At 42.1% G+C, this 6,000-nt stretch overlaps 1 protein-coding gene across 4 annotated transcripts in view; it reads left to right on the top strand.

Moving 5' to 3' along the window:
* Window positions 1-6,000, top strand: part of LOC123513007 (serine/arginine repetitive matrix protein 2-like) — a 163,852-nt gene that overhangs the window by 30,523 nt on the left and 127,329 nt on the right. The gene's annotated exons all lie outside the window — the stretch shown is intronic.

Genomic DNA, 6,000 nt, shown 5'->3' with positions numbered 1-6,000 from the left:
GAAGAGGAGGAGGAGGAGGAGGACGAGTGAGAGGAAAGATAATATTTCAATAAAGAGAAAAATAAAAGTAACATTGAGAGTGGTAGAAAAAAAAAAGAATAAAAGACGAAGAGAAAGATAATGAGGGAAATAAATAACATGAAACAGGAGTAGGAGCAGAAATATCAGAAAAAGAAGTTATACACATTGAGAGTAAGTGGAAAGTAGAGTAAAAAGCTTCAGGAGGAGAATAAAAGAGAGAGAAATAGAAACGGTATATAAGAGCGAGAAGAAGAGAAGAGGTGTAAGAATATAGAAGAAAAAAAAAGAAAACAGGAAATATGATCACAGTGAGATTAAAAAAAAGAGAAGAACAAAAAGAAGGAGGAGGAGGAGGAGGAGGAGGAGAATTAATGGAATACAGAACAAGAGGAAAAAAAAAAAGGATGAAAATAATAATCAAAAGAAATATAAAGACAAAAAAAAAAAAAAGGAAGGAGGAGGAGGAGAAGAATCAAACATATGAAGAAAAAGAGGAAAATAGAAGCATGAAGACAATAATCAGAAGAATAAAAACAGGAAAAGTAAGAAAAATATAGACAAGGAATGAAAAAAAGATGGGTTAAAAGATGGTAGGACACAAATGAGAAGAAGAGGAAGAGGAGGAGGAGGAGAAGGAGGGAGAGAAGAAATAGATATAAAACAAGAAAAAAAGAGGAAAAATAAAGAGATAAGAAAAATATATATAGACATGGAATGGAAAAAAAATGTATTAAAAGATGGTATAGGTCAAAGATGGAAAGAAATGAGAAGAAGAAGAGGAGGAGGAAGAGGAGAAAGAGGAGAAGAATAAAAGACATAGAACAAGAGGAAAAAGAAGAAAATTATGGACATGGGATGGAAAGAAGATGGGTTAAAAAGGTGGTATAGGACACAGGTGGACGCAGGTGGACACAGGTGAGAGGAGGGCATAGTTGTTGTCCTTTATTGCCCAGTGAGCGAGGCAAGGTGAACGTGTCTGTCCACCATACTGACCACTTTCTCCCCTTGCTGAGTGTGTTGTATTTACTTTCAGTTTCCTCGGCATTGATCTACTACACGCACACATACACACACACACACACACACACACACACACACACACACACACACACACACGGTGATTAAGAAAATATAGTAAGGAAAAATTATCAGGATTCTCTCAATATTATCACTTTTTAGATCTTGTTCCAGCTTTTTGTAAGGAGAAGGAGGAGGAGGAGGAGGAGGAGGAGAGGGAGGAGAAGGGATAAAGCGAAGGGAAGGAAGCCTGTGAAGGAAAGAAGACAAAGGGAGGAAGAGGATGAGGCAGGATGAAGAGGAGAAGCAGGAGGAGGAGGAGGAGGAGGAGGAGGAGGAGGAGGAGGAGGAGGAGGAGGAGGAGGACGGAAGAGAAGCAGCAGGCGGTCAGGGATGAGAGGCGGGAAAAGGAGAGGGAACGGACAGGAGAAAAGGAAGGAAGGAGAGAAGGGGGTGAAGGAGACAGTAAAAGGAGGGAGACTCTTCCTTCCACCTGCTCTCTCTCTCTCTCTCTCTCTCTCTCTCTCTCTCTCTCTCTCTCTCTCTCTCTCTCTCTCTCTCTCTCTCTCTCTCTCTCTCTCTCTCTCTCTCCTTCACCCAGAAATCTACTTATGTCTTTCACTCCTCCATTTGTTTTCCTTCTTTTTCTTTCCTCTACCTATAAAAAGACGGCTGATCTCTCCCTTCCTGTCTCTTCCTCCCTCCTGTGTCTCCCCTCCCTCCTGCCTCTCCCTCTCCTCCTTCCCTCCCGTTATTGTTACTTCGACCTCACCATCATCTTACTAAACAATCGACTCTTCTCATTGTTCCCTCACAAACAGCGAAGTGTCGACCTCCTTTTCTTTCTTGTTTTGCTTCTTTCTCATTTTCTTTGTAAATGTCATGTTGGATTAAGGACGAAAGGTGAATAGAAGAGCAAGACGGGGGAAAGAGGAGAGCGAAGGAAGGGGGGAGGAGAAAGGGAGAAGAAGGAACGGTGTTGAATTCCTGGGAACTTTAAACCTTCTCCTTCTCCTCCTCCTCCTCCTCCTCCTCCTCCTCCTTGTCCTTTCTGTTTGAATTTCTTAGTCTCCTCTTCACAGTTATATTATTTTTCCTTGTCCTCTCTCTCTCTCTCTCTTTCTGCGTGTGTGTGTGTGTGTGTGTGTGTGTGTGTGTTTTGAAGAAGGGTGTCTTCCTTGCTAAGAAACCATAACAACAACAACAAAAACAATGTAAGCGTTGGATGAATGTACAAAACGGAAATAGATGAATGAAGGGAGGAAGAGGAAGACGTGTCAATCCGCAGTACATTTGTCGAAAACATTACTTCTCACCCAGACAAAGAAAAAAAAAATTATAAATAGATAAATAAATAAAATAGAATAGAATGAAATAAAAATAAAAAGTAAAAACATAAAAAAATAAATTAGATAAAATAAAAAAACATCCAGTGTACGAGTATTCTTACAGTCCCTCTCACATGCTGTCATTAAGTATTTTCTGTGGCAAACCTTCTTCATTCATAGTTTACTGTTATCTTCATACTTTTTCTATCTAGATGAAAGCCGGATGTTGTTGGCAGAGAGAGAGAGAGAGAGAGAGAGAGAGAGAGAGAGAGAGAGAGAGAGAGAGAGAGAGAGAGATTTACAAAGAATTATAGAGGCTTTCAAACACCAACCTTACAATAAACTATTTCATTTGACTACAATACGTAAACTGCAAAATTAGATCAAACCAAAAACGTTACATAAAAGAGAAAGAGAGAAACCGAAAGAAAATATCGTTCAGTCAGCAATGAAGAAGGAAATGGCGAACGTAGGAGGGAAATTAAAAAGAGTGAGTAAATATTTAGATGCTGCCAGTGACGTCATGATCCCTGCGCTAATACAACACTTCAGAGAGGCCCTAAAATTATCCCTTGGCACCGGGAGAAGAGACAGGGAAGTAGCAGGGGAAGAGAGGACGGCAGGAGGGGTAGAGAGAGGGTGTACGGGGTGGAGAGAGGGTCGGTAGGTGATGAAAGGCGGGAAGGGTAAAGGTTTTAGTGATAGACGTCTTGAGTGAGGTGTGTTAGTAGTGGTGATGATAACAGTAGTGGTGGCGATGGTGGTGGTCTACGGTACAGTGGAAATGTGGTGTTAGTGAAGAAGTAATGGATTGCAATAGTAATGTTCAATGATTTACAATGCATAGTCACGATTAACCCCCTTAATACTGAGACGAATTTTTACCATAAATTTTGGGTATGATTAGACGATTTCATTGACATTAGGAAGGCTCTATGAAGGTCAGAAGATTAATGGCCGGTCTTCACTATTTTAATCCCCACATGAGTTTCTGAAGCTTTATAAAATCACCAAGTAGTAAGTAAAATGAATAGGGAAACACGGTATGGCATGGTATCAATTTGTCTCTATATATACAAGGCCAGGATTCCCACACCGAGCGGGTCAGACAAAGCACCACACACTCATACACACATCCTTCAAACTCTTAGCCCCATCAACCTTGAAAACTTCCACAAGGCTTAAGATGAATACCTTAATAAAAAACCAGAGACTCAAGAGTTGAATATTGGGTCAAACAGCACTCCTTACTGTATTTCCATCTTCTTATGACTTGTCCACATTTAACTTTCTCAAACCTACACGGGGACTGGCAATTAATTGGAGCTCTTCTATACTCTTTCAGTCCCACTTGGCTAGCGTTCACCTCTTACATAAAAGAAAGTTATAAGTGAATTGGTGACAAAAAACAATGAAGAGACATGTTGAAATGGCAGGAATAGATGGCGAGGGTGGTTGTGATGCGCGGAGTGGATGGCGAGAGTGTCTGTGATGCGTGGAGTGGATGACAAGGGTGGTTGTGACGCGTGGAGTGGATGGGGAGGGTGTTTGTGATGCGTGGAGTGGATGGCGAGAGTGTCTGTGATGCGTGGAGTAGATGACGAGAGTGGCCGTGATGCGTGGAGTGGATGATGGTGGTGGTTGTGACGAGTGATGACAGTAACAACGGTGTGAATGATTAAAAAGATAAAAAGTCTCTATAAGCTACAAATGGATGGAGAGTTGGCGTGGGTGGAGACTGAAGCTAGGGCGGGTTAGAGTTAGGACACGATAACGGCAGACAAGTTATAAGAAGTGGATGATCATGTGGAGGTGGAAGTAGGAGCAGCAGGAGTGAGGTGGACTTAAAAATACATTGAGACAAGCGTAAGTAAGACTCGGTGACCTCCAGCACTTCCCACACTCACGTTAAATAATAAATAAGTAAATGAAATACAAGAAAAAAAAAAAAAAACTTAAACAAGACGCCAAACGAGTAATGACAAGTGCAAATAAGCCAAGTCTAATCCTCAATTCCACCACTGAGTAATATTTCCCTGCAAACAAAAATACAGAAAAAGAAATACCTTGCAGAATTTCACGCAAGATTTTCCCCTTTAAAGCGCTTAATTCCACGCATCAACTCAGCATTCCCTTCAAACACACACAGGAGTTTCCCTAAGACATGTATTCAGTCCTAAGAAGCAGTAAACATTATGGTCGTATGAATTTCTCCTTCAAGTCACTCGTCAGAACAAAGCGTGACTGTCAATTTCGCCAAAACCAAGAGCTCGAGATGCGAAAATTCTATGTACACAAGACAATTATGGTTTTCTTTCTTCTTTGTTTTTCTGAGTGTTTGGAGTTATGATTTTATGTCCTTCACCACGATGAGGGTTCCCGCTAGGTAGTGAGTCACGGTTGAAGGAATGAGGGAGGGAGGAAGAGAGGGAGGGAGGATGCGAAGGAGTGCCGCTTCCCGTTCTTCATCTAATATTGACAGAATGACGATCTCCAGACGTCTTCTTGTCTCTGCCTGTTACTGTCTTTGTTTCTGTTAGTCGGTTTATTCTCTCTCTCTCTCTCTCTCTCTCTCTCTCTCTCTCTCTCTCTCTCTCAGATATGAGGCCAGACAACCTAGTATGGATAGTAAGATCTATGTGATATGTATTTTTATGAATCCTTATAATGCTCTCTCTCTCTCTCTCTCTCTCTCTCTCTCTCTCTCTCTCTCTCTCTCTCGCTTGCATACCACAACCCAGAATCACTCACTTAACTGTATAAAAAGGAAAAAAAAAAGAAAAAATGCGAGTGTGAGAGCGAAAAAAAAGAGGAACTTCTAACACAGTAACGTCACTCCCAACACCTCCACCACCACTTCTCTTCTCTCTCTCTCTCTCTCTCTCTCTCTCTCTCTCTCTCTCTCTCTCTCCTTCCCTTCTTCGCCCTGTCCCAGTGTTGCGTAAGCCAGGCATGAACGGGGCAGCATGTACACGACTAATGGCAAAGGTGAACATATCCTATCATTGGTATTCTCCTTGAGTGACTGCAACCACAATTCTCCAAGTCACACGTCCGGCTGCGCCTCGCCTGCCGCTAAATTCTTGTGTTGAGTCTAGCACACACGAGGGCGTCTCTCCTGAATGCTGGATAAGGGAGGAGGATGAGGAGGGGAGGGAACGTGAGGCTTAAGCGGACAGGGGAGGGAGGAGAGTAAAAGGAAACCTTGCGGGTGAGTTGACAGGAATGAAAAGAAGTGTGCAGGGAGGGAAGGGAGGCAAGGAAGGTACGACAGTGGGATAAATAAATGAGAGGAAATGCGGAAGACAAAAGAGCTACAGCGGGGACACCAAGACAATGCAAGAAGGAGGGTAAAATAGTGGTATGAAAAGAGAGCGGAAGGATGCATAATTTAAGGGTGTCTTCAGTCTTCTCCCTCACTCATTTAAGTAGAAAGAGACAAATTATGTATGATGTAAAAGTTACGTGATAAAATAAGAGGCTTTTAGTTAATGTATGATACTGCTAACTATGAGAAACACACACACACACACACACACACACACACACACACACTCTATCCGGTTGTGTGGAGCTTGCCCGCCTATCCAATCCATTTTAGTCTCCCATGAAAGCGTAGCATTTTCTTACTTCC

The sequence above is a fragment of the Portunus trituberculatus genome, chromosome 35 (genome assembly GCF_017591435.1).
Source record: "Portunus trituberculatus isolate SZX2019 chromosome 35, ASM1759143v1, whole genome shotgun sequence".
In the NCBI taxonomy this organism is placed as follows: Eukaryota; Metazoa; Arthropoda; class Malacostraca; order Decapoda; family Portunidae; genus Portunus; species Portunus trituberculatus.
Note: the sequence above shows the minus strand (reverse complement) of the source record. Positions and strands in the feature narration are given on the sequence as shown.